The sequence below is a fragment of the Triturus cristatus genome, chromosome 8 (assembly GCF_964204655.1).
Source record: "Triturus cristatus chromosome 8, aTriCri1.1, whole genome shotgun sequence".
Lineage (NCBI taxonomy): Eukaryota > Metazoa > Chordata > Amphibia > Caudata > Salamandridae > Triturus > Triturus cristatus.
This window is the reverse complement of record NC_140591.1, coordinates 1,621,825,289-1,621,853,223: the sequence shown is the minus strand read 5'-3', so window position 1 is coordinate 1,621,853,223 and position 27,935 is coordinate 1,621,825,289. Positions and strand designations below refer to the sequence as shown.

Sequence of the window (27,935 nt, the reverse complement as noted above, 5' to 3'; positions counted from 1 at the left end):
ATCATATTAAACCTAATAAAAACTGAAAGTGTTTTCAATATTATAGTAACGATACTGTGATTGCAAAAATCAAAAAGGTATTTCAATGAGCAAGAGGCAGATGAAATATGACCCTAGATTTGAGCAATATTGATGAATATATGTAAAACACTTATTTATAAACTATTCAAAATATTGTGGAAATATGGATTTTTCTGGTCAGTTATGTCCCCTATCTTGGACCCCAACGGTTCTATGTGCATGTTACAAGTACATGTATATTCCCTCCAGTTCCAGTTATGAAGACACAAATACATGTGCGTCCACCGTTAACATGTCCTCTGTCAGATCCGCCATGAATAGGCCGGATATTCCATTCCTAAGTACGAAAGGCCACCGGCTTTATATGGTTCACTTATGCCATTTTACAGTCCAGGCAAGTAGGCCCTGATTCTGTCATCAAAACTCTTCTTGCCTTCTGCCTCTGAAAGCTCCAGTCTGAGCCTGCATCTGTGACCATGAACTTTGTCTCATTCTCTGCGCGGCTCACGAAGCCTAACATCAGCCTATTCTCTGCCAAGAACTGTATTTCACCTTCGAATTATCTGCTTCCCCCTCAGCCGATGCATTCCTGCCTAGTAGTTTAAGTAAACATTCTTCTAGCTACCGAGCAAAAGGCCCGGCTTCTCTGTCTTTATGCAAGTAATTCATAGCCCTGTTACCATGGAATATTCCTACCCCCTCGCATTTAGTGTAGACACTTAGACGCTTGTACACGCACGCACAGTCAGTATAGAATAGATTCTGTCCGAGAGTCCTTCTTTTGTGGATAACATAGTTCTTTAAACATAGGATGTTAGATATGATTTGGGATTAGGTTGACTTGACCCCCCAGACTTTTCGTCTCCACATGTAGAGCTAAATGTCAAGTCCCCTTCACCCCCTAGTTGCACGTCAATCACACGTCATGCTGCTGCGCGCGCATCTATGCCAAGTATTATCTTATAGATCCACCTATATATGACATCATAACCAATTATGTTCCTTTTTACTCCTTATTACACCCATTTTCGGTTACGCATATGAATCGTCATTTTCCTTATCAATTGTTACGCCTACTGCATTCGCTTCATTATAATGTATGTACTATAAAAGTCATTTCTTGTCAATAAAGTATGTACTTCACTTCCTGAACCTCCGTGGTGATGGAACTTGGAGCAACCGATTATAATCGATCATTGGAATAAAGCCCATTCCGAACCTCTAATACCACGGATTCTGCCTCCTATTTACTGAGCTGTTTTATTATGTTTCCGTATCAAATTAAGTCCCGGTAAAGGAATTTTATTTACCACATGAATGGCGCCCGAACAGGGACACTTTCTCATCTCACGCGCCGGCGGTGAGTTGCAGGCCCGGTCTCCTGCCACAGCTGGACGGACAATAACGCGTACCAGCAGGATTTCCTGTATCTCCCTCCGGTCAAGCGGGGGCGACTGAGGCTGCGATCAACACCCAGACGAGGCGGTGAGAAGTGCGAAGTATCCCGACCAGAGCCTAGCTGAGAGAGCAAGATCCGAGGTATACAGAGGCCCACCAGTTCGAAGTCGAGTCCAGTTTCCGACGAGTCGAGTCGAGTCCAGTCCGGTCCAAGTCCGGTTTCCGAGGCCTTCCGTTTCCGAAGCTACCCGGTGAGTACCATTACTGGGGAGGCATTTCTGCCGTGCACATAGTTTGTGCCGGTCAAGACGGGTTTGGGTACACAAATCCGGTCTGCACTGTTTCAGCAGTGTATCTGTACTGTTTAGCAGTATATCAAGTATTCCGAAGTATCTAGTTATTGTCAAAGAATTATGCTTGGTGATTAGTTATGCAGACGATCATCATTGTTGGTTATTTTAAAGGTTAAGAAATGTTAAATGTTTAATGTTTAATGTGTTAAACGTCCTGCGTATTGTGGTATGAATGGTTGTTCATTATTGTGCTTTTGTACTAAGTGTGTTCAAGATTAAGTATCAGATCAGTTCCCAATATGCCGCTCTTTTCGAAACTAAGACAGATCACTACAAGAAAAGGGGTACTCGAAGAAGCCGTTCCTATTCCTCCTAGGGACACTCCAGGGTACTTCATGTATCATAAACATGGCTTAGACGCTATATTATTTTTTGATTTATGGGTAGACTACACCAAGGAATTACCAGAAAGTCAGAGGTGGCCCACAGCGGGAACCTGGGATGCAGAGTGCATCATGAAAGTCGAGGAAGAGTTATGGAAAAGGAAAGTCAGACAGTCACAGAAAGATGTCGTTGAGTTATGGCGTAAAGAATCTCATAGACGTACAGAAAAAGCACGTAGACAGGAAGAGAAGAGTAAAGAGAATTCCAATAAAGTTCGAGAAAATCTATTAATTGAGGAAGGGATCCGAGTGAAATCAGAACAAGTAAACAGACAAAGAAATGCCCTTATGAATGGTATGTATCCCCTTCTGGCCGAAGGATTACCTAAAGCTACTCCAGAAATACCGAAAGACTTGCCACCCCCATTATTTCCAATAAAGGTACAGCCTAAGGGGCATCCTAGAACCGCAGAAGATGTCTTTCTCTCCTCATATTTAGACGACGCAGCTCCCGAGTATGCTAATTCCGCCCCACATAGACCGCCTATCAGGGAGGTTCAACGCCAAGATCCAGTGCCCGTATCCCTACAGCAACAAATCGTGTCACAAGTTCCGGCAAGCACATCTGTTTCTACATCTGTTCCTACAGCTGCTTCTATAGCTGTGTCCACACCTATAGTTGCTGTGTCACGTTCAACAAATCCTTTCACACCCGACACCCCAGATGGGGCTACGGGAGGTGCTAGTAACATTTTTTCTACGCCACCCAGAATAAATAAACTTGCTTTTCAAGAGTCAGCCCATTCACGTACCCCCAAACTCATAAATGCCCGTACGCTTAAGGAACTTCTTATAGATTGCAGACATGACCCTGTGCCCGGCAAAGAGGACGAAATGATCCTGGCATCCTTGCGTATCAGACGAGCCGCAGTGTACTTAGGGAAGTTACCAGGAATGACTGCGCATCTAGATAAAATATACCATTTTGTCCAAACAGGGCGAGATCCAGAATGTATTAACAGAGCTATGGAATACCAGAAAGTGGAGATACAGGGGGAACTGTTACGTTTCCTCATAAATTGTGTGATCAGAAATGAAGACCGACCGGGGGTAAACCCGGAAGCAATGCAAATTCTTACCAGATGGAGCCAGAATATATCAGAAGGTAGACATGATAAACAAAATTGTATAATAGCCATGTGCCGAAAGATCCGTAAAGAAATAGAACGCTTACACGAAGAAAGATTAGCGGTAGACGAGTTCGAACAAAACGAGGAGGAAGGGTCTGGACTGCCCGCAGGACAGTCAGACACCATAGCCTATGTAGGTAGAGGAAGATCTTGTAATAGTAATAAATGTCCTATTAACCCCATACGTCTGATATGTCCAGATAATAATAGGAATTTCCAAATACCTATAATTAACATCAGGTCTAACGAGCATTCGTTCCAAGCCGCCGACAAACTACTCCGAGAACGAAGGGGTTATCATTTCCTCGATTCTATGGATGAACAAGATTTAGCTAGGGCAGCTGTCCATTGGGTGGACAGTCCCGGAAAATATAGTGATGATACAGTAGCACGCACATTTTTGAATCTCACCCCAGATGAACAGCGGTTAGCTGGGATTTATATGATTCAACAACTCATTATACTATATCAGAGTCAGCATTCGGACCCTGGTCCCTTGCCTGACATATTGACTGAATTGCTCATGAATAGATGGAGAGGTTCAGGTACTAAATTAATTAAAGAAATTCTAGAATCAAGAAAGCAGTACATTCTTTTTGTATGTTCAGACCGTGTCTCATTGCCCATCAAGGAAAGAACCACGTATTACATGGATAGACAGAATCCCTTACGAGAAGTGCACCCAATAAAGGGCGAGGACAACGAGTTTAAGCGCGTATTTGTATATACGCCCATATCAAAAATAGAATTGTTAGAAATGAAGAAAGTGGTACCCAGTCATGACAAAGACCCAGCGGGTTTTCACCGAGAAATTAAAGACATGTTACTCATGGGAGAGTATACCTATCCCGACATTATGACAATATTAAAGGTATTGATGCCTGCTGGCATTTATGAAAAACTCAAGGAAAAAGAGTGGGAGGTGGGAGACCAAAAGATAGAATGGTCAGCATTAGAAGCAGAAGAAAAGGCCCGAACTGCAGGAGCAGGACTTGGGGATAAAACTAAAGCACTACCAGGTTTACTAGTACAGGTACTGCCACGTTTATTAACTACGAAAAAGGAAGATTGGGGTACAATTTCAGCCTGTAAGCAGAAGCAAGATGAAGACACTAGTGATTACTATGCCCGATTTGAAAAATGTTTTGGTATAAATAGTGGCCTAAAAGCAAGTAGCGAATCATACCCACATCTGTTCGTAACAAAATTAGTAGAAAATGCCCTGCCCCAAGTAAAGAATAGAGTATTAAAATTCGAGAGTACCTGGCAAGGTAACACTCCATCACAAATGTTACAAATGTTACAGTACCATCACAATAGAATTAGAGAGGAACAAGAACATGAACACAGACGCATGAAAGACACGAAAATGAAAATGTTAGTTTCTCAGACAGTCCCAGCTGAAGGACATAAAAAAGGTATGACACATTCTGGTGATTCAGCCGGACCTGTAAAAGGGACATGCAATTATTGTAAAAAGCCAGGTCATTACGTACACGATTGTCCAGTTTTGAAACATAATATCAGCATAGGTAAAACACAAGAAAGACCACGGCCACCTAGACAGGATCAGAATGAACAAGGAGCTCCGCAGCATGCACAGGCCATGCCAGCTCCACCACAGTCTATACAGTTTGTGCCAGCTGCACCAGCGTTGCCTGTTGCTGCCACACAAACCACGACACGACAACTGTACCAGACCGCACAGTACGACTATCCTGATTATCAACGATACGCATGAACAAGCCTAGAGAGGGAAGTTGACTTACCCCTTATCGAGATCCCGGTAGATCAAGAAGGACCTTATGTACATAGTGAATTATTAGGCCAAGACAGAAAATTTTTACTCGATACAGGGGCAAGTCGAACAACCATAAAACGTAGTGAAGTTCCAGGGGCACCCCTCTCAGGCTCACAGAATATTTCCCTTGGTTTTTCAGGAAAACCTATTGTTAATGAAGTGTCACAGCCTCTTCCACTTACGATAGGACCTCTGACCCGAACTACAGATTTATTGCTTACTAAATCATGTCCAGAAAATCTGTTAGGAATAAAGACACTGAAAGCTCTAGGAGCTATAATATGTTGTTCTCCGGAAGGAGTAAGATTGTTTTTACGTGATTTTAAAGGTCATTATGTGTCTAGAGACATGGATCCCCGACTACAGACTTTACCAACACGTCTATGGGCACAAGGCCCTACTGATGTTGGATGCATGAATATTACACCATATCGAGTCACATTAAAGGCAGGAGTGGTGCTACCACGAATGCGACAATACAAGTTACCACCAGATGCTGTAGTGGCTTTACTACAAATCATTGACGAGCTCATTACCCAAGGAGTAGTTGTAGAAACAGACTCCAATGTATGTAATTCACCGATAATTCCGATTCTTAAACGAACAGATCCAAAGGCCCCGCCAGTATATCGATTGGTTATTGATCTGCGCGAATTAAACAAATGCATTGTGCCACAATTTCCTGTGGTCCCAGATATCTCGTCATTACTGACAGCTATTGATTCCGAAGCGACATTCTTTACTGTAATCGATCTCAAGAATGCCTTTTTCAGCGTCCCAATAGATCCGGAAAGCCAATATTTGTTCGGATTTAGTTTAAATGGACGTAGCTTTAAATTCTCACGCGCACCTCAAGGATTTACAGAAAGCCCCAGCATCTATAGCCAAGCACTGAAACGAGAACTCGACAGTATCCACATGCCAGTTAACACTGCCTTGCTTCAATACGTCGATGATCTGCTGATCACCGCGAGAAGCGAACCGGAATGTGAAAAAGCATCACTGACAGTTTTACAATTTCTAGCCGAAAAGGGGCACAAGGTGTCCCCTTCTAAGCTGCAATTCTGTGTCCAGCGAGTTGTTTATCTTGGACACTCGCTGTCCAAGGAGGGAAGGCAGCTTACACCCGACCGCATTCAGTTAATAGCTAACATGCCAATACCCAAGACACAAAAGGAGGTGCGGGCTTTCATAGGCCTCACTTCATATTGCAGGCAGTGGATCCCTCAGTATGCATTTCTAGCAAAACCACTCATTCAGTTGACAACACAGGAGGCAGCCACATCGACTGTTCTCCCTTGGACTCAGGAACACACGCAAGCTTTTGAAAGCCTAAAGAAAGCTTTATGTCAAGCACCTGTTTTAGCTACGCCATGTTACAGAAAACAGTTCACACTCTTTGTTACAGAACGCGAAGGTACGGCCTTGTCAGTACTCACACAGGAACAAGCAGGAGCACACAAACCATGTGCTTATTTTTCTAGTACATTAGATCCCGTAGCTCAGGCTTTGCCTGCATGCCTAAAATCAGTGGCAGCGACAGCTTTAGCAATCAGACAAAGCGATGCCATAGTGTTAGGACATCCATTGACAGTTCAAGTACCACATGCAGTAGAGGTTCTTGTAAATAGAACGCAAACACAACACTTGACTATAGCGCGACTTACAGGGTACGAACTTACATTGTTTCAGCCACATATAGAAATCAGACGCTGTAACACATTGAATCCTGCCACACTTTTGCCGGTAACCGGAACAGACCCACTAGCCCATGACTGTATTGAAGTTATTACAATAACGACGAAACCTAGACAAGACTTAACCGATGTCCCATTGTCAGACCCAGACCTGACATTGTATGTGGATGGTTCATGTATGAGAACAAATACAGGAGAGTTAGTGGCTGCTTACGCAGTCACAACAGATACTGAAGTCATTGAAACAAATCGTATAAATACTTTGTCAGCTCAAGCCGCAGAGCTCATCGCTCTGACACAAGCCTGTATTCAAGCCACAAATAAAAAAGTCAACATATACACTGATTCACGTTATGCATTCGGAGTTGTACATGACTTCGGCGTGCTGTGGCGAGAGAGAGGTTATTTAACTTCCCACGGTGCCCACATTCAGCACGGACCCCTCATTCATGCCTTATTAGATGCAATACATCTACCCACTGCAATATCAATTATGAAATGTAAGGCTCATACGAAGATTACTGATATCATTTCTCAAGGCAATGATCTAGCCGACAGAACAGCTAAACAGACTGCTCAAACTCAAACCTCCGACATGACAAAGACAATAGTCCCGATGCCGACACATTGTATGACAGTTAAAGATCCTACCCTTGACGTAATTGACATACAGACACATGCTACACCAGACGAAATAAAGAAATGGACTGAATTAGGAGGGATCCAAACGGACCAAGGATGGATGATGAAGGAAAAGTCTGTGTGGTTCCTTCCTGATTCAATGGTCCAAGTTATAGTTAACACTATACATAGTCCAGCACATCTAGGAGAAAAAGCTATGCTAGACAGCATTCAACACATTTGGTTCAATAAACATTTACGAGCAGCAGCCAAACAAAAGGTCCGTACCTGTATGATCTGTTGCCAGTTCAACCCAGGAAAAAGTGTTCCCGTAGAACAAGGTGGATTTCATCCTCCTAATCACCCTTTTGAAGTCCTCCAGATGGATTATATCCAGATGGAACGATGTCGAGGATTCAAATATGTTCTCGTAGTTGTCTGCGCTCTGTCCCGCTGGACGGAGGCATACCCGGTTTCAGATTACAGTGCCCCGACTACTGCCAAACAGTTAGTTCGAGAATTCTTCCCACGATACGGTTTACCACGTGTTGTTCACTCAGATAACGGCCAGCCGTTCTCATCCGAACTAATGAAACATGTTTCACTTCTGATAGGTTATCAGTGGAAATTTCACTGTGTCCGACACCCCGAAGCAGCAGGTCTCGTAGAAAGACATAATCAGATACTGAAAATCAGATTGTCCAAAATATGCAGAGAGAAAGGTGTCGACTGGGTAGTAGCGTTACCAGTTGCACTCTTTTACATGAGAATGGTAGCACACTCTCGAACAGGGCTATCCCCGTATGAGGTGATCTTCGGCAGACCACCAAATATGTGGGGGACGCCTATACCACGCAAAATAACTGATATTGACTGTAATATGCTGACAGATTACTTGGCTTCCTTGATGTCTGCACTACAATCTTGTCGTTCACAGGTGGCTGCAGCCTTTCCCGACAATACTGAGGTGAAACCCCATGACGTAATTCCGGGGGACCTCGTCCTTGTGAGGAATTTCGACCGAAAGACTCAGCTGGAGCCCAGGTGGAAGACACCCAAGTTGGTCTTGCTGACCACAAGGACAGCCGTGAAGATCGAGGGCAAGAAAGGATGGATTCATTCAAGTCATATCAAGAAATTCCATGGACTTCCTTCAGATGTAAACAGCCCACCTCGTGTGTCCTCACCAATTGACTCAAAACTACCTCTGGCTGAGGCCGACGGTAAAGAACTTTATAGACTAAAATTAAGGCCTAGGCCGTCGGACGATTTGATTGTTTAAGTCCTCTCCTAGGTGAAGCGGTTGAATCTGTCTCCGACATGTATCGCCTAGACCTGAATCATGGACAGTCGCGAAAAATGATGAAACGACAGGCGTATTGTAAATCACTGCGTAGCCATTGCATAGTGACATTATTAATCTTGTTTTTCTTAAGTCTTTTAATAATTACTGCAAGTATATTGTTGCACATATATTACCCTATTGCCAGAAACGTTTACAATGTTACTGCTGAACATTCTTTTAGTGACTTACCCCCGCATGAATTGTCTTATAGACTTGCGCTGCGCAATAACACTTTCATTAGTATGTTACATCATTCCCATCAGACTAGTAATGCAACTAATTGTTGGGTGTGTGGCCGACTCCCTCCCTATCAGAATTATGAAGGAGTCCTGCCTTTCTTTCCACATCCGTTTACACATAATGGCTCCTGTGGAGCATGGTTTAGTTTAATCAATTCCATAGACTCAGACACAGCAGTTTATCAAGACCATTGGGTATGGGGAAATCTGAACCTAGTTTTATTCAAAGTCTGTTACCCTGACAAGGAGGGTCGCCCCAAAGGAACAGGAACTGATCTAGAAAATGAAGTATATGGATTAGGTAACTTTACACCTAATCTCATGATCCTAAATGTCGAATCCGAAGTTGAACTAGTTTTACCCACCATGTCAGTATTCCCAGCGAAAGGTGAATTGTGTGTAAGAAAAGTTGGTTCGATACATATGGGCCATAGTAAATGCACTACTACAGTAGAATTCAGTGATCAAGGCAAATCTTCATTTAGAGCTTCTCGCCACTCCTACTTTATATGTGGTCAGACTGCATATATGCGTCTACCTCTAGATTGGGATGGTACCTGCTACATTGCATTCCTTTTGCCACCTGTTTTCCTAGCTCCTCCTGATTATTATAGAAATATTCATTTAGTACACAACAGAGAGCGGAGAGATCTCCCAATTGTCGATTACACTGAAACAGCATGGGAAAAATACACAGATTTCAATAAAGGCATTTTTCCCTATATAGGTACTGTTACCAATAGTAAGCTGATACGTAGATTAACTAGAACCCTTGAAGCAGTGGTGAATGAAACTATATCCGCCTTAGGCAATTTAACATAAGAGCAGTCTGCTATGCGGATTGTTGTGCTTCAAAATCGTCTTGTCCTTGACGTCATCTTGGCTGATAGGGGCGGAGCTTGTAGGGTCATCGGATCAAGCTGCTGCGTATTCATACCAGAAAATTCGCCATCTGTATATAAAGCTATAACTCGCCTTCATAAGATTGTAAGCCAGATACACCAGAACCCAGGCACCTGGACTTGGTCCGGTTGGTTTTGGAGTGTATTATCTACCTTTGGATGGAAGGTCCTATCTTTCCTAGGTATTGGCCTTCTCATACTATTCAGTTGCTGTCTATGTTTACAATGTGGACCAGCGATCTGTGGCCTGTGTGCCACATCGTGTATTCCACCACCAAGATCTCATTCGTCACGGAAGAAGAAAGAAGAACAAATGATGCTATACGAACAGATCAATGGATTAATGAAGATTGATATCTCTTGACGGGCAAGTAGGGGACAAGGAGGGAATGTGGAAATATGGATTTTTCTGGTCAATTATGTCCCCTATCTTGGACCCCAACGGTTCTATGTGCATGTTACAAGTACATGTATATTCCCTCCAGTTCCAGTTATGAAGACGCAAATACATGTGCGTCCACCGTTAACATGTCCTCTGTCAGATCCGCCATGAATAGGCCGGATATTCCATTCCTAAGTACGAAAGGCCACCGGCTTTATATGGTTCACTTATGCCATTTTACAGTCCAGGCAAGTAGGCCCTGATTCTGTCATCAAAACTCTTCTTGCCTTCTGCCTCTGAAAGCTCCAGTCTGAGCCTGCATCTGTGACCATGAACTTTGTCTCATTCTCTGCGCGGCTCACGAAGCCTAACATCAGCCTATTCTCTACCAAGAACTGTATTTCACCTTCGAATTATCTGCTTCCCCCTCAGCCGATGCATTCCTGCCTAGTAGTTTAAGTAAACATTCTTCTAGCTACCGAGCAAAAGGCCCGGCTTCTCTGTCTTTATGCAAGTAATTCATAGCCCTGTTACCATGGAATATTCCTACCCCCTCGCATTTAGTGTAGACACTTAGACGCTTGTACACGCACGCACAGTCAGTATAGAATAGATTCTGTCCGAGAGTCCTTCTTTTGTGGATAACATAGTTCTTTAAACATAGGATGTTAGATATGATTTGGGATTAGGTTGACTTGACCCCCCAGACTTTTCGTCTCCACATGTAGAGCTAAATGTCAAGTCCCCTTCACCCCCTAGTTGCACGTCAATCACACGTCATGCTGCTGCGCGCGCATCTATGCCAAGTATTATCTTATAGATCCACCTATATATGACATCATAACCAATTATGTTCCTTTTTACTCCTTATTACACCCATTTTCGGTTACGCATATGAATCGTCATTTTCCTTATCAATTGTTACGCCTACTGCATTCGCTTCATTATAATGTATGTACTATAAAAGTCATTTCTTGTCAATAAAGTATGTACTTCACTTCCTGAACCTCCGTGGTGATGGAACTTGGAGCAACCGATTATAATCGATCATTGGAATAAAGCCCATTCCGAACCTCTAATACCACGGATTCTGCCTCTTATTTACTGAGCTGTTTTATTATGTTTCCGTATCAAATTAAGTCCCGGTAAAGGAATTTTATTTACCACAATATGGGATTGAGTTTAAAATGTGTTCTTTTTTAATACAACATAGCTATTCTTGTTTACAGATTAGGAATCCTTGCTTGTTTAACATTAGAATACATATTAAGACACTTTAACACAGGCACAGAATAGATCACCAATACTAAATTAATAATCCCTTATATATCACTAAAGTAGGTGCTGTGGCTAAGTGGTTAAAGTGCCTTTCTCGTAAACAGGAAATCCTGAGTTCAAATCTCAGCAGCACCTTATTATTGGTCCTTACATGTAAAAATAATTTTCATCACGCAAATGTTTAATACATTTTAAAAAGAAAAGTGTTGTTCTGTGAACATTAGAAAGGGTCATCTTAAATTGAAAAACAAAAAAACGTGGTATTGTGAAGATTTTCAAAGTAATTCTTTGAATGAAAAAGGGAAAAAAGAGTGACAAAGAGCAAAATAGAGATAAAAAATCATTCTAGAGTTGAATTCAAGTAATAAATTCTTAAAGTAGGCATGATTAAAACATTTATGAACAATATAAGCAATATCTCAATGAGGTGTTTATGAATAGGATCAGTATCCTCGTCTAAAGTAGTTGAGTAGAGTGTTTTCTGAACTGAGAAATGTTTATGAAAGTGAAAAACTCAGGATTCTCTTGAACACCATATGGCAAACTGTTCCTTAAAGCATTTTCAAGAGGGTGCTGTGGCTTAGCTGGTTAAAGCGCCTGTCTAGTAAACAGGAGATCCTGAGTTCAAATCGCAGCAGTGCCTTGCTTTCCTCATTCTTAAATAAAAAACTATTTTCATTAATTCGTCCTGCGATTAAATTAAATTAGAAAAGTCTGATTTATCTTTCGGTTGAACAGATCATCTTAAACCTAATAAAAACTGAAAGTGTTTTCAATATTACAGTAACAATACTGTGATTGCAAAATCAAAAAGGTATTTCAATGAGCAAGAGGCAGATGAAATATGACCCTAGATTTGAGCAATATTGATGAATATATGTAAAACACTTATTTATGAACTATTCAAAATATGGGATTGAGTTTAAAATGTGTTCTTTTGCAATACAAAATAGCTATTATTTTTACAGAATAGGAATCCTTGCTTGTTTAACATTAGAATACATATGAAGACACTTTAACACAGGCACAGAATTTGATCACCAATACTAAATTAATGATCCCTTCTATATCACTAAAGTAGGTGCTGTGGCTAAGTGGTTAAAGTGCCTGTCTCGTAAACAGGAAACCCTGAGTTCAAATCTCAGCAGCACCTTATTATTGGTCCTTACATGTAAAAATAATTTTCATCACGCAAATGTTTAATACATTTTAAAAAGAAAAGTGTTGTTCTGTGAACATTAGAATGGGTCATCTTAAATTGAAAAACTAAAAAACGTGGTATTGTGAAGATTTTCAAAGTAATGCTTTGAATGAAAAAGGGAAAAAAGAGTGACAAAGAGCAAAATATAGATAAAAAATCATTCTAGAGTTGAATTCAAGTAATGCATTCTTAAAGAAGGCATGATTAAAACATTTATGAACAAGATAAGCAATATATCAATGAGGTGTTTATGAATAGGATCAGTATCCTCTTCTAAAGTAGTTGAGTAGAGAGTTTTCTGAACTGAGAAATGATTATGAAAGTGAAAAACTCAGGATTCTCTTGAACACCATATGGCAAACTGTTCCTTAAAGCATTTTCAAGAAGGTGCTGTGGCTTAGCTGGTTAAAGCGCCTGTCTAGTAAACAGGAGATCCTGAGTTCAAATCTCAGCAGTGCCTTGCTTTCCTCATTCTTAAATAAAAAATTATTTTCATTAAGTCGTCCTGCGATTCAATTAAATTAGAAAAGTCTGATTTATCTTTCGGTTGAACAGATCATCCTAAACCTAATAAAAACTGAAAGTGTTTTCAATATTATAGTAACGATACTGTGATTGCAAAAATCAAAATGGTATTTCAATGAGCAAGAGTCAGATGAAATATGACCCTAGATTTGAGCAATATTGATGAATATATGTAAAACACTTATTTATAAACTATTCAAAATATGGGATTGAGTTTAAAATGTGTTCTTTTTTAATACAACATAGCTATTCTTGTTTACAGATTAGGAATCCTTGCTTGTTTAACATTAGAATACATATTAAGACACTTTAACACAGGCACAGAATAGATCACCAATACTAAATTAATGATCCCTTATATATCACTAAAGTAGGTGCTGTGGCTAAGTGGTTAAAGTGCCTTTCTCGTAAACAGGAAATCCTGAGTTCAAATCTCAGCAGCACCTTATTATTGGTCCTTACATGTAAAAATAATTTTCATCACGCAAATCTTTAATACATTTTAAAAAGAAAAGTGTTGTTCTGTGAACATTAGAAAGGGTCATCTTAAATTGAAAAACAAAAAAACGTGGTATTGTGAAGATTTTCAAAGTATTTCTTTGAATGAAAAAGGGAAAAAAGAGTGACAAAGAGCAAAATAGAGATAAAAAATCATTCTAGAGTTGAATTCAAGTAATGCATTCTTAAAGAAGGCATGATTAAAACATTTATGAACAAGATAAGCAATATATCAATGAGGTGTTTATGAATAGGATCAGTATCCTCGTCTAAAGTAGTTGAGTAGAGCGTTTTCTGAACTGAGAAATGATTATGAAAGTGAAAAACTCAGGATTCTCTTGAACAACATATGGCAAACTGTTCCTTAAAGCATTTTCAAAAGGTGCTGTGGCTTAGCTGGTTAAAGCGCCTGTCTAGTAAACAGGAGATCATGAGTTCAAATCTCAGCAGTGCCTTGCTTTCCTCATTCTTAAATAAAAAATTATTTTCATTAATTCGTCCTGCGATTCAATTAAATTAGAAAAGTCTGATTTATCTTTCGGTTGAACAGATAATCTTAAACCTAATAAAAACTGAAAGTGTTTTCAATATTATAGTAACAATACTGTGATTGCAAAATCAAAAAGGTATTTCAATGAGCAAGAGGCAGATGAAATATAACCCTAGATTTGAGCAATATTGATGAATATATGTAAAACACTTATTTATGAACTATTCAAAATATGGGATTGAGTTTAAAATGTGTTCTTTTTTAATACAACATAGCTATTCTTGTTTACAGATTAGGAATCCTTGCTTGTTTAACATTAGAATACATATTAAGACACTTTAACACAGGCACAGAATTTGATCACCAATACTAAATTAATGATCCCTTCTATATCACTAAAGTAGGTGCTGTGGCTAAGTGGTTAAAGTGCCTGTCTCGTAAAACAGGAAATCCTGAGTTCAAATCTCAGCAGCACCTTATTATTGGTCCTTACATGTAAAAATAATTTTCATCACGCAAATGTTTAATACATTTTAAAAAGAAAAGTGTTGTTCTGTGAACATTAGAATGGGTCATCTTAAATTGAAAAACTAAAAAACGTGGTAGTGTGAAGATTTTCAAAGTAATGCTTTGAATGAAAAAGGGAAAAAAGAGTGACAAAGAGCAAAATAGAGATAAAAAATCATTCTAGAGTTGAATTCAAGTAATACATTCTTAAAGAAGGCATGATTAAAACATTTATGAACAAGATAAGCAATATATCAATGAGGTGTTTATGAATAGGATCAGTATCCTCGTCTAAAGTAGTTGAGTAGAGCGTTTTCTGAACTGAGAAATGATTATGAAAGAGAAAAACTCAGGATTCTCTTGAACACCATATGGCAAACTGTTCCTTAAAGCATTTTCAAGACGGTGCTGTGGCTTAGCTGGTTAAAGCACCTGTCTAGTAAACAGGAGATCCTGAGTTCAAATTTCAGCAGTGCCTTGCTTTCCACATTCTTAAATAAAAAATTATTTTCATTAAGTCGTCCTGCGATTCAATTAAATTAGAAAAGTCTGATTTATCTTTCGGTTGAACAGATCATCTTAAACCGAATAAAAACTGAAAGTGTTTTCAATATTATAGTAACAATACTGTGATTGCAAAAATCAAAAAGGTATTTCAATGAGCAAGAGGCAGATGAAATATGACCCTAGATTTGAGCAATATTGATGAATATATGTAAAACACTTATTTATAAACTATTCAAAATATGGGATTGAGTTTAAAATGTGTTCTTTTTTAATACAACATAGCTATTCTTGTTTACAGATTAGGAATCCTTGCTTGTTTAACATTAGAATACATATTAAGACACTTTAACACAGGCACAGAATTTGATCACCAATACTAAATTAATGATCTCTTCTGTTTCACTAAAGTAGGTGCAGTGGCTAAGTGGTTAAAGCGCCTGTCTCGTAAACAGGAAATCCTGACTTCAAATCTCAGCAGCACCTTATTATTGGTCCTTACATGTAAAAATAATTTTCATCACGTAAATGTTTAATACATTTTAAAAAGAAAAGTGTTGTTCTGTGAACATCAGAATGGGTCATCTTAAATTGAAAAACTAAAAAACGTGGTATTGTGAAGATTTTCAAAGTAATGCTTTGAATGAAAAAGGGAAAAAAGAGTGACAAAGAGCAAAATAGAGATAAAAAATCATTCTAGAGTTGAAATCAAGTAATGCATTCTTAAAGAAGGCATAATTAAAACATTTATGAACAGGATAAGCAATATATCGATGAGGTGTTTATCAATAGGATCAGTATCCTCATCTGAAGTAGTTGAGTAGAGCGTTTTCTGAACTGAGAAATTATTATGAAAGTGAAAAACTCAGGATTCTCTTGAACACCATATGGCAAACTGTTCCTTAAAGCATTTTCAAGAGGGTGCTGTGGCTTAGCTGGTTAAAGCGCCTGTCTAGTAAACAGGAGATCCTGAGTTCAAATCTCAGCAGTGCCTTGCTTTCCTCATTCTTCAATAAAAAACTATTTTCATTAATTCGTCCTGCGATTCAATTAAATTAGAAAAGTCTGATTTATCTTTCGGTTGAACAGATCATCTTAAATCTAATAAAAACTGAAAGTGTTTTCAATATTATAGTAACAATACTGTGATTGCAAAATCAAAAAGGTATTTCAATGAGCAAGAGGCAGATGAAATATAACCCTAGATTTGAGCAATATTGATGAATATATGTAAAACACTTATTTATGAACTATTCAAAATATGGGATTGAGTTTAAAATGTGTTCTTTTTTAATATAACATAGCTATTCTTGTTTACAGATTAGGAATCCTTGCTTGTTTAACATTAGAATACATATTAAGACACTTTAACACAGGCACAGAATAGATCACCAATACTAAATTAATAATCCCTTATATATCACTAAAGTAGGTGCTGTGGCTAAGTGGTTAAAGTGCCTTTCTCGTAAACAGGAAATCCTGAGTTCAAATCTCAGCAGCACCTTATTATTGGTCCTTACATGTAAAAATAATTTTCATCACGCAAATCTTTAATACATTTTAAAAAGAAAAGTGTTGTTCTGTGAACATTAGAAAGGGTCATCTTAAATTGAAAAACAAAAAAACGTGGTATTGTGAAGATTTTCAAAGTATTTCTTTGAATGAAAAAGGGAAAAAAGAGTGACAAAGAGCAAAATAGAGATAAAAAATCATTCTAGAGTTGAATTCAAGTAATAAATTCTTAAAGTAGGCATGATTAAAACATTTATGAACAAGATAAGCAATATATCAATGAGGTGTTTATGAATAGGATCAGTATCCTCGTCTAAAGTAGTTGAGTAGAGTGTTTTCTGAACTGAGAAATGTTTATGAAAGTGAAAAACTCAGGATTCTCTTGAACACCATATGGCAAACTGTTCCTTAAAGCATTTTCAAGAGGGTGCTGTGCCTTAGCTGGTTAAAGCGCCTGTCTAGTAAACAGGAGATCCTGAGTTCAAATCGCAGCAGTGCCTTGCTTTCCTCATTCTTAAATAAAAAACTATTTTCATTAATTCGTCCTGCGATTAAATTAAATTAGAAAAGTCTGATTTATCTTTCGGTTGAACAGATCATCTTAAACCTAATAAAAACTGAAAGTGTTTTCAATATTACAGTAACAATACTGTGATTGCAAAATCAAAAAGGTATTTCAATGAGCAAGAGGCAGATGAAATATGACCCTAGATTTGAGCAATATTGATGAATATATGTAAAACACTTATTTATGAACTATTCAAAATATGGGATTGAGTTTAAAATGTGTTCTTTTGCAATACAAAATAGCTATTATTTTTACAGATTAGGAATCCTTGCTTGTTTAACATTAGAATACATATGAAGACACTTTAACACAGGCACAGAATTTGATCACCAATACTAAATTAATGATCCCTTCTATATCACTAAAGTAGGTGCTGTGGCTAAGTGGTTAAAGTGCCTGTCTCGTAAACAGGAAATCCTGAGTTCAAATCTCAGCAGCCCCTTATTATTGGTCCTTACATGTAAAAATAATTTTCATCATGCAAATGTTTAATACATTTTAAAAAGAAAAGTGTTGTTCTGTGAACATTAGAATGGGTCATCTTAAATTGAAAAACTAAAAAACGTGGTATTGTGAAGATTTTCAAAGTAATGCTTTGAATGAAAAAGGGAAAAAAGAGTGACAAAGAGCAAAATAGAGATAAAAAATCATTCTAGAGTTGAATTCAAGTAATGCATTCTTAAAGAAGGCATGATTAAAACATTTATGAACAAGATAAGCAATATATCAATGAGGTGTTTATGAATAGGATCAGTATCCTCGTTTAAAGTAGTTGAGTAGAGCGTTTTCTGAACTGAGAAATGATTATGAAAGTGAAAAACTCAGGATTCTCTTGAACACCATATGGCAAACTGTTCCTTAAAGCATTTTCAAGACGGTGCTGTGGCTTAGCTGGTTAAAGCGCCTGTCTAGTAAACAGGAGATCCTGAGTTCAAATCTCAGCAGTGCCTTGCTTTCCTCATTCTTAAATAAAAAATTATTTTCATTAAGTCGTCCTGCGATTCAATTAAATTAGAAAAGTCTGATTTATCTTTCGGTTGAACAGATCATCTTAAACCGAATAAAAACTGAAAGTGTTTTCAATATTATAGTAACAATACTGTGATTGCAAAAATCAAAAAGGTATTTCAATGAGCAAGAGGCAGATGAAATATGACCCTAGATTTGAGCAATATTGATGAATATATGTAAAACACTTATTTATAAACTATTCAAAATATGGGATTGAGTTTAAAATGTGTTCTTTTTTAATACAACATAGCTATTCTTGTTTACAGATTAGGAATCCTTGCTTGTTTAACATTAGAATACATATTAAGACACTTTAACACAGGCACAGAATTTGATCACCAATACTAAATTAATGATCTCTTCTGTTTCACTAAAGTAGGTGCAGTGGCTAAGTGGTTAAAGCGCCTGTCTCGTAAACAGGAAATCCTGACTTCAAATCTTAGCAGCACCTTATTATTGGTCCTTACATGTAAAAATAATTTTCATCACGTAAATGTTTAATACATTTTAAAAAGAAAAGTGTTGTTCTGTGAACATCAGAATGGGTCATCTTAAATTGAAAAACTAAAAAACGTGGTATTGTGAAGATTTTCAAAGTAATGCTTTGAATGAAAAAGGGAAAAAAGAGTGACAAAGAGCAAAATAGAGATAAAAAATCATTCTAGAGTTGAAATCAAGTAATGCATTCTTAAAGAAGGCATAATTAAAACATTTATGAACAGGATAAGCAATATATCAATGAGGTGTTTATCAATAGGATCAGTATCCTCATCTAAAGTAGTTGAGTAGAGCGTTTTCTGAACTGAGAAATTATTATGAAAGTGAAAAACTCAGGATTCTCTTGAACACCATATGGCAAACTGTTCCTTAAAGCGTTTTCAAGAGGGTGCTGTGGCTTAGCTGGTTAAAGCGCCTGTCTAGTAAACAGGAGATCCTGAGTTCAAATCTCAGCAGTGCCTTGCTTTCCTCATTCTTCAATAAAAAATTATTTTCATTAATTCGTCCTGCGATTCAATTAAATTAGAAAAGTCTGATTTATCTTTCGGTTGAACAGATCATCTTAAATCTAATAAAAACTGAAAGTGTTTTCAATATAATAGTAACAATACTGTGATTGCAAAATCAAAAAGGTATTTTAATGAGCAAGAGGCAGACGAAATATAACCCTAGATTTGAGCAATATTGATGAATATATGTAAAACACTTATTTATGAACTATTCAAAATATGGGATTGAGTTTAAAATGTGTTCTTTTTTAATACAACATAGCTATTCTTGTTTACAGATTAGGAATCCTTGCTTGTTTAACATTAGAATACATATTAAGACACTTTAACACAGGCACAGAATAGATCACCAATACTAAATTAATGATCCCTTATATATCACTAAAGTAGGTGCTGTGGCTAAGTGGTTAAAGTGCCTGTCTCGTAAACAGGAAATCCTGAGTTCAAATCTCAGCAGCACCTTATTATTGGTCCTTACATGTAAAAATAATTTTCATCACGCAAATGTTTAATACATTTTAAAAAGAAAAGTGTTGTTCTGTGAACATTAGAATGGGTCATCTTAAATTGAAAAACTAAAAAACGTGGTATTGTGAAGATTTTCAAAGTAATGCTTTGAATGAAAAAGGGAAAAAAGAGTGACAAAGAGCAAAATAGAGATAAAAAATCATTCTAGAGTTGAATTCAAGTAATAAATTCTTAAAGTAGGCATGATTAAAACATTTATGAACAAGATAAGCAATATATCAATGAGGTGTTTATGAATAGTAGGCCTGGGCAAAAATTTCGTTCCGTTCGCGGAAATTGCGATAATTTGACATTTTTGCGTTCCGCGGAGAGCGCGAACATGTCAAAAATTCCGGTTTCCGCAGCTTGGCGATAATTTGTTTCTTGCTCGCGCTGTAAAATGATACATTCTCGCGCGCGCGCGATCGCCTTACCTGAATCCCTGCGTTCGCCGACAAGTTTTCTTGATCCGGTCGCGTTCTCCATGAGATGTTGTATTGTTTTTAGCCATTTGCGCTGTCTCGCGACAGTTCGCGCCCGCAGTGACGTCATGCGTCGCGCGATCACGTCTTTCTTCTCGCGATCATGCACCGCGAGAACAACTCAAAACAAGATGGCCGCGCCCGCAAGCAGCCACATGGGTAAGTTGGCGACCCGCAACCATGCAGAAAATCGCGCGAACATGCCGGAAAAAAACTTCCGCATCTTCGCGATATTTCTGCTTGTTTGCGATAATTTTAAACATTCTCGCGATAATTTGCGAAGGTTAATTCCGCAAATTCCGCCCACCCCTAATGAATAGGATCAGTATCCTCGTCTAAAGTAGTTGAGTAGAGTGTTTTCTGAACTGAGAAATGTTTATGAAAGTGAAAAACTTAGGATTCTCTTGAACACCATATGGCAAACTGTTCCTTAAAGCATTTTCAAGAGGGTGCTGTGGCTTAGCTGGTTAAAGCGCCTGTCTAGTAAACAGGAGATCCTGAGTTCAAATCGCAGCAGTGCCTTGCTTTCCTCATTCTTAAATAAAAAACTATTTTCATTAATTCGTCCTGCGATTCAATTAAATTAGAAAAGTCTGATTTATCTTTCGGTTGAACAGATCATCTTAAACCTAATAAAAACTGAAAGTGTTTTCAATATTATAGTAACAATACTGTGATTGCAAAATCAAAAAGGTATTTCAATGAGCAAGAGGCAGATGAAATATAACCCTAGATTTGAGCAATATTGATGAATATATGTAAAACACTTATTTATGAACTATTCAAAATATGGGATTGAGTTTAAAATGTGTTCTTTTTTAATACAACATAGCTATTCTTGTTTACAGATTAGGAATCCTTGCTTGTTTAACATTAGAATACATATTAAGACACTTTAACACAGGCACAGAATTTGATCACCAATACTAAATTAATGATCCCTTCTATATCACTAAAGTAGGTGCTGTGGCTAAGTGGTTAAAGTGCCTGTCTCGTAAAACAGGAAATCCTGAGTTCAAATCTCAGCAGCACCTTATTATTGGTCCTTACATGTAAAAATAATTTTCATCACGCAAATGTTTAATACATTTTAAAAAGAAAAGTGTTGTTCTGTGAACATTAGAATGGGTCATCTTAAATTGAAAAACTAAAAAACGTGGTAGTGTGAAGATTTTCAAAGTAATGCTTTGAATGAAAAAGGGAAAAAAGAGTGACAAAGAGCAAAATAGAGATAAAAAATCATTCTAGAGTTGAATTCAAGTAATACATTCTTAAAGAAGGCATGATTAAAACATTTATGAACAAGATAAGCAATATATCAATGAGGTGTTTATGAATAGGATCAGTATCCTCGTCTAAAGTAGTTGAGTAGAGCGTTTTCTGAACTGAGAAATGATAATGAAAGAGAAAAACTCAGGATTCTCTTGAACACCATATGGCAAACTGTTCCTTAAAGCATTTTCAAGACGGTGCTGTGGCTTAGCTGGTTAAAGCACCTGTCTAGTAAACAGGAGATCCTGAGTTCAAATTTCAGCAGTGCCTTGCTTTCCTCATTCTTAAATAAAAAATTATTTTCATTAATTCATCCTGCGATTCAATTAAATTAGAAAAGTCTGATTTATCTTTCGGTTGAACAGATCATCTTAAACCGAATAAAAACTGAGTGTTTTCAATATTATAGTAACAATACTGTGATTGCAAAAATCAAAAAGGTATTTCATTGAGCAAGAGGCAGATGAAATATGACCCTAGATTTGAGCAATATTGATGAATATATGTAAAACACTTATTTATAAACTATTCAAAATATGGGATTGAGTTTAAAATGTGTTCTTTTTTAATACAACATAGCTATTCTTGTTTACAGATTAGGAATCCTTGCTTGTTTAACATTAGAATACATATTAAGACACTTTAACACAGGCACAGAATTTGATCACCAATACTAAATTAATGATCTCTTCTGTTTCACTAAAGTAGGTGCAGTGGCTAAGTGGTTAAAGCGCCTGTCTCGTAAACAGGAAATCCTGACTTCAAATCTCAGCAGCACCTTATTATTGGTCCTTACATGTAAAAATAATTTTCATCACGTAAATGTTTAATACATTTTAAAAAGAAAAGTGTTGTTCTGTGAACATCAGAATGGGTCATCTTAAATTGAAAAACTAAAAAACGTGGTATTGGGAAGATTTTCAAAGTAATGCTTTGAATGAAAAAGGGAAAAAAGAGTGACAAAGAGCAAAATAGAGATAAAAAATCATTCTAGAGTTGAAATCAAGTAATGCATTCTTAAAGAAGGCATAATTAAAACATTTATGAACAGGATAAGCAATATATCGATGAGGTGTTTATCAATAGGATCAGTATCCTCATCTAAAGTAGTTGAGTAGAGCGTTTTCTGAACTGAGAAATTATTATGAAAGTGAAAAACTCAGGATTCTCTTGAACACCATATGGCAAACTGTTCCTTAAAGCGTTTTCAAGAGGGTGCTGTGGCTTAGCTGGTTAAAGCGCCTGTCTAGTAAACAGGAGATCCTGAGTTCAAATCTCAGCAGTGCCTTGCTTTCCTCATTCTTCAATAAAAAATTATTTTCATTAATTCGTCCTGCGATTCAATTAAATTAGAAAAGTCTGATTTATCTTTCGGTTGAACAGATCATCTTAAATCTAATAAAAACTGAAAGTGTTTTCAATATTATAGTAACAATACTGTGATTGCAAAATCAAAAAGGTATTTTAATGAGCAAGAGGCAGACGAAATATAACCCTAGATTTGAGCAATATTGATGAATATATGTAAAACACTTATTTATGAACTATTCAAAATATGGGATTGAGTTTAAAATGTGTTCTTTTGTGATACAACATAGCTATTCTTGTTTATAGATTAGGAATCCTTGCTTGTTTAACATTAGAATACATATTAAGACACTTTAACACAGGCACAGAATTTGATCACCAATACTAAATTAATGATCCCTTCTATATCACTAAAGTAGGTGCTGTGGCTAAGTGGTTAAAGTGCCTGTCTTGTAAACAGGAAATCCTGAGTTCAAATCTCAGCAGCACCTTATTATTGGTCCTTACATGTAAAAATAATTTTCATCACGCAAATGTTTAATACATTTTAAGAAGAAAAGTGTTGTTCTGTGAACATTAGAATGGGTCACCTTAAATTGAAAAACTAAATAACGTGGTATTGTGAAGATTTTCAAAGTAATGCTTTGAATGAAAAAGGGAAAAAAGAGTGACAAAGAGCAAAATAGAGATAAAAAATCATTCTAGAGTTGAATTCAAGTAATGCATTCTTAAAGAAGGCATGATTAAAACATTTATGAACAAGATAAGCAATATATCAATGAGGTGTTTATGAATAGGATCAGTATCCTCGTCTAAAGTAGTTGAGTAGAGCGTTTTCTGAACTGAGAAATGATTATGAAAGTGAAAAACTCAGGATTCTCTTGAACACCATATGGCAAACTGTTCCTTAAAGCATTTTCAAGAAGGTGCTTTGGCTTAGCTGGTTAAAGCGCATGTCTAGGAAACAGGAGATCCTGAGTTCAAATCTCAGCAGTGCCTTGCTTTCCTCATTCTTAAATAAAAAATTATTTTCATTAATTCGTCCTGCGATTCAATTAAATTAGAAAAGTCTGATTTATCTTTCAGTTGAACAGATCATCTTAAACCTAATAAAAACTGAAAGTGTTTTCAATATTATAGTAACAATACTGTGATTGCAAAAATCAAAAAGGTATTTCAATGAGCAAGAGGCAGATGAAATATGACCCTAGATTTGAGCAATATTGATGAATATATGTAAAACACTTATTTATAAACTATTCAAAATATGGGATTGAGTTTAAAATGTGTTCTTTTTTAATACAACATAGCTATTCTTGTTTACAGATTAGGAATCCTTGCTTGTTTAACATTAGAATACATATTAAGACACTTTAACACAGGCACAGAATAGATCACCAATACTAAATTAATGATCCCTTATATATCACTAAAGTAGGTGTTGTGGCTAAGTGGTTAAAGTGCCTGTCTCGTAATCAGGAAATCCTGAGTTCAAATCTCAGCAGCTCCTTATTATTGGTCCTTACATGTAAAAATAATTTTCATCACGCAAATGTTTAATACATTTTAAAAAGAAAAGTGTTGTTCTGTGAACATTAGAATGGGTCATCTTAAATTGAAAAACAAAAAAACGTGGTATTGTGAAGATTTTCAAAGTAATTCTTTGAATGAAAAAGGGAAAAAAGAGTGACACAGAGCAAAATAGAGATAAAAAATCATTCTAGAGTTGAATTCAAGTAATAAATTCTTAAAGTAGGCATGATTAAAACATTTATGAACAAGATAAGCAATATATCAATGAGGTGTTTAAGAATAGGATCAGTATCCTCGTCTAAATTAGTTGAGTAGAGTGTTTTCTGAACTGAGAAATGTTTATGAAAGTGAAAAACTTAGGATTCTCTTGAACACCATATGGCAAACTGTTCCTTAAAGCATTTTCAAGAGGGTGCTGTGGCTTAGCTGGTTAAAGCGCCTGTCTAGTAAACAGGAGATCCTGAGTTCAAATTTCAGCAGTGCCTTGCTTTCCTCATTCTTAAATAAAAAATTATTTTCATTAATTCGTCCTGCGATTCAATTAAATTTGAAAAGTCTGATTTCTCTTTCGGTTGAACAGATCATCTTAAACCTAATAAAAACTGAAAGTGTTTTCAATATTATCATTCTTAAATAAAAAACTATTTTCATTAATTCGTCCTGCGATTCAATTAAATTAGAAAAGTCTGATTTATCTTTCGGTTGAACAGATCATCTTAAACCTAATAAAAACTGAAAGTGTTTTCAATATTATAGTAACAATACTGTGATTGCAAAATCAAAAAGGTATTTCAATGAGCAAGAGGCAGATGAAATATAACCCTAGATTTGAGCAATATTGATGAATATATGTAAAACACTTATTTATGAACTATTCAAAATATGGGATTGAGTTTAAAATGTGTTCTTTTTTAATACAACATAGCTATTCTTGTTTATAGATTAGGAATCCTTGCTTGTTTAACATTAGAATACATATTAAGACACTTTAACACAGGCACAGAATTTGATCACCAATACTAAATTAATGATCCCTTCTATATCACTAAAGTAGGTGCTGTGGCTAAGTGTTTAAAGTGCCTGTCTTGTAAACAGGAAATCCTGAGTTCAAATCTCAGCAGCACCTTATTATTGGTCCTTACATGTAAAAATAATTTTCATCACGCAAATGTTTAATACATTTTAAAAAGAAAAGTGTTGTTCTGTGAACATTAGAATGGGTCATCTTAAATTGAAAAACAAAAAAACGTGGTATTGTGAAGATTTTCAAAGTAATTCTTTGAATGAAAAAGGGAAAAAAGAGTGACACAGAGCAAAATAGAGATAAAAAATCATTCTAGAGTTGAATTCAAGTAATAAATTCTTAAAGTAGGCATGATTAAAACATTTATGAACAAGATAAGCAATATATCAATGAGGTGTTTAAGAATAGGATCAGTATCCTCGTCTAAATTAGTTGAGTAGAGTGTTTTCTGAACTGAGAAATGTTTATGAAAGTGAAAAACTTAGGATTCTCTTAAACACCATATGGCAAACTGTTCCTTAAAGCATTTTCAAGAGGGTGCTGTGGCTTAGCTGGTTAAAGCGCCTGTCTAGTAAACAGGAGATCCTGAGTTCAAATCTCAGCAGTGCCTTGCTTTCCTCATTCTTAAATAAAAAATTATTTTCATTAATTCGTCCTGCGATTCAATTAAATTAGAAAAGTCTGATTTATCTTTCGGTTGAACAGATCATCTTAAACCTAATAAAAACTGAAAGTGTTTTCAATATTATAGTAACAATACTGTGATTGCAAAAATCAAAAAGGTATTTCAATGAGCAAGAGGCAGATGAAATATGACCCTAGATTTGAGCAATATTGATGAATATATGTAAAACACTTATTTATAAACTATTCAAAATATGGGATTGAGTTTAAAATGTGTTCTTTTTTAATACAACATAGCTATTCTTGTTTACAGATTAGGAATCCTTGCTTGTTTAACATTAGAATACATATTAAGACACTTTAACACAGGCACAGAATAGATCACCAATACTAAATTAATGATCCCTTATATATCACTAAAGTAGGTGCTGTGGCTAAGTGGTTAAAGTGCCTGTCTCGTAAACAGGAAATCCTGAGTTCAAATCTCAGCAGCACCTTATTATTGGTCCTTACATGTAAAAATAATTTTCATCACGCAAATGTTTAATACATTTTAAAAAGAAAAGTGTTGTTCTGTGAACATTAGAATGGGTCATCTTAAATTGAAAAACAAAAAAACGTGGTATTGTGAAGATTTTCAAAGTAATTCTTTGAATGAAAAAGGGAAAAAAGAGTGACAAAGAGCAAAATAGAGATAAAAAATCATTCTAGAGTTGAATTCAAGTAATAAATTCTTAAAGTAGGCATGATTAAAACATTTATGAACAAGATAAGCAATATATCAATGAGGTGTTTATGAATAGGATCAGTATCCTCGTCTAAAGTAGTTGAGTAGAGTGTTTTCTGAACTGAGAAATGTTTATGAAAGTGAAAAACTTAGGATTCTCTTGAACACCATATGGCAAACTGTTCATTAAAGCATTTTCAAGAGGGTGCTGTGGCTTAGCTGGTTAAAGCGCCTGTCTAGTAAACAGGAGATCCTGAGTTCAAATCGCAGCAGTGCCTTGCTTTCCTCATTCTTAAATAAAAAACTATTTTCATTAATTCGTCCTGCGATTCAATTAAATTAGAAAAGTCTGATTTATCTTTCGGTTGAACAGATCATCTTAAACCTAATAAAAACTGAAAGTGTTTTCAATATTATCATTCTTAAATAAAAAACTATTTTCATTAATTCGTCCTGCGATTCAATTAAATTAGAAAAGTCTGATTTATCTTTCGGTTGAACAGATCATCTTAAACCTAATAAAAACTGAAAGTGTTTTCAATATTATAGTAACAATACTGTGATTGCAAAATCAAAAAGGTATTTCAATGAGCAAGAGGCAGATGAAATATAACCCTAGATTTGAGCAATATTGATGAATATATGTAAAACACTTATTTATGAACTATTCAAAATATGGGATTGAGTTTAAAATGTGTTCTTTTTTAATACAACATAGCTATTCTTGTTTACAGATTAGGAATCCTTGCTTGTTTAACATTAGAATACATATTAAGACACTTTAACACAGGCACAGAATTTGATCACCAATACTAAATTAATGATCCCTTCTATATCACTAAAGTAGGTGCTGTGGCTAAGTGGTTAAAGTGTCTGTCTCGTAAACAGGAAATCCTGAGTTCAAATCTCAGCAGCACCTTATTATTGGTCCTTACATGTAAAAATAATTTTCATCACGCAAATGTTTAATACATTTTAAAAAGAAAAGTGTTGTTCTGTGAACATTAGAATGGGTCATCTTAAATTGAAAAACTAAAAAACGTGGTAGTGTGAAGATTTTCAAAGTAATGCTTTGAATGAAAAAG

General features: G+C 36.4%; 12 non-coding genes across 12 annotated transcripts; all 12 read left to right on the top strand.

The window, feature by feature from the left end:
- Positions 1-12,630: 12,630 nt before the first annotated feature.
- TRNAT-CGU (transfer RNA threonine (anticodon CGU)) lies at positions 12,631-12,703 on the top strand. Its single transcript has one exon. It is a non-coding gene; the product is annotated as a tRNA-Thr (tRNA).
- A 434-nt stretch (positions 12,704-13,137) lies between these two features.
- On the top strand, positions 13,138-13,211 carry TRNAT-AGU (transfer RNA threonine (anticodon AGU)). Its single transcript has one exon. It is a non-coding gene; the product is annotated as a tRNA-Thr (tRNA).
- A 1,456-nt stretch (positions 13,212-14,667) lies between these two features.
- TRNAT-CGU (transfer RNA threonine (anticodon CGU)) lies at positions 14,668-14,741 on the top strand. The gene has a single exon. It is a non-coding gene; the product is annotated as a tRNA-Thr (tRNA).
- A 1,454-nt stretch (positions 14,742-16,195) lies between these two features.
- On the top strand, positions 16,196-16,269 carry TRNAT-AGU (transfer RNA threonine (anticodon AGU)). The gene has a single exon. It is a non-coding gene; the product is annotated as a tRNA-Thr (tRNA).
- A 1,962-nt stretch (positions 16,270-18,231) lies between these two features.
- Positions 18,232-18,305, top strand: TRNAT-AGU (transfer RNA threonine (anticodon AGU)). Its single transcript has one exon. It is a non-coding gene; the product is annotated as a tRNA-Thr (tRNA).
- A 946-nt stretch (positions 18,306-19,251) lies between these two features.
- Positions 19,252-19,325, top strand: TRNAT-AGU (transfer RNA threonine (anticodon AGU)). The gene has a single exon. It is a non-coding gene; the product is annotated as a tRNA-Thr (tRNA).
- A 437-nt stretch (positions 19,326-19,762) lies between these two features.
- Positions 19,763-19,835, top strand: TRNAT-CGU (transfer RNA threonine (anticodon CGU)). The gene has a single exon. It is a non-coding gene; the product is annotated as a tRNA-Thr (tRNA).
- A 1,487-nt stretch (positions 19,836-21,322) lies between these two features.
- TRNAT-CGU (transfer RNA threonine (anticodon CGU)) lies at positions 21,323-21,396 on the top strand. Its single transcript has one exon. It is a non-coding gene; the product is annotated as a tRNA-Thr (tRNA).
- Positions 21,397-22,848: 1,452 nt separating this feature from the next.
- On the top strand, positions 22,849-22,922 carry TRNAT-AGU (transfer RNA threonine (anticodon AGU)). The gene has a single exon. It is a non-coding gene; the product is annotated as a tRNA-Thr (tRNA).
- Positions 22,923-26,035: 3,113 nt separating this feature from the next.
- TRNAT-AGU (transfer RNA threonine (anticodon AGU)) lies at positions 26,036-26,109 on the top strand. The gene has a single exon. It is a non-coding gene; the product is annotated as a tRNA-Thr (tRNA).
- Positions 26,110-26,547: 438 nt separating this feature from the next.
- Positions 26,548-26,620, top strand: TRNAT-CGU (transfer RNA threonine (anticodon CGU)). Its single transcript has one exon. It is a non-coding gene; the product is annotated as a tRNA-Thr (tRNA).
- Positions 26,621-27,696: 1,076 nt separating this feature from the next.
- Positions 27,697-27,769, top strand: TRNAT-CGU (transfer RNA threonine (anticodon CGU)). Its single transcript has one exon. It is a non-coding gene; the product is annotated as a tRNA-Thr (tRNA).
- The last annotated feature ends 166 nt before the right edge of the window (positions 27,770-27,935 follow it).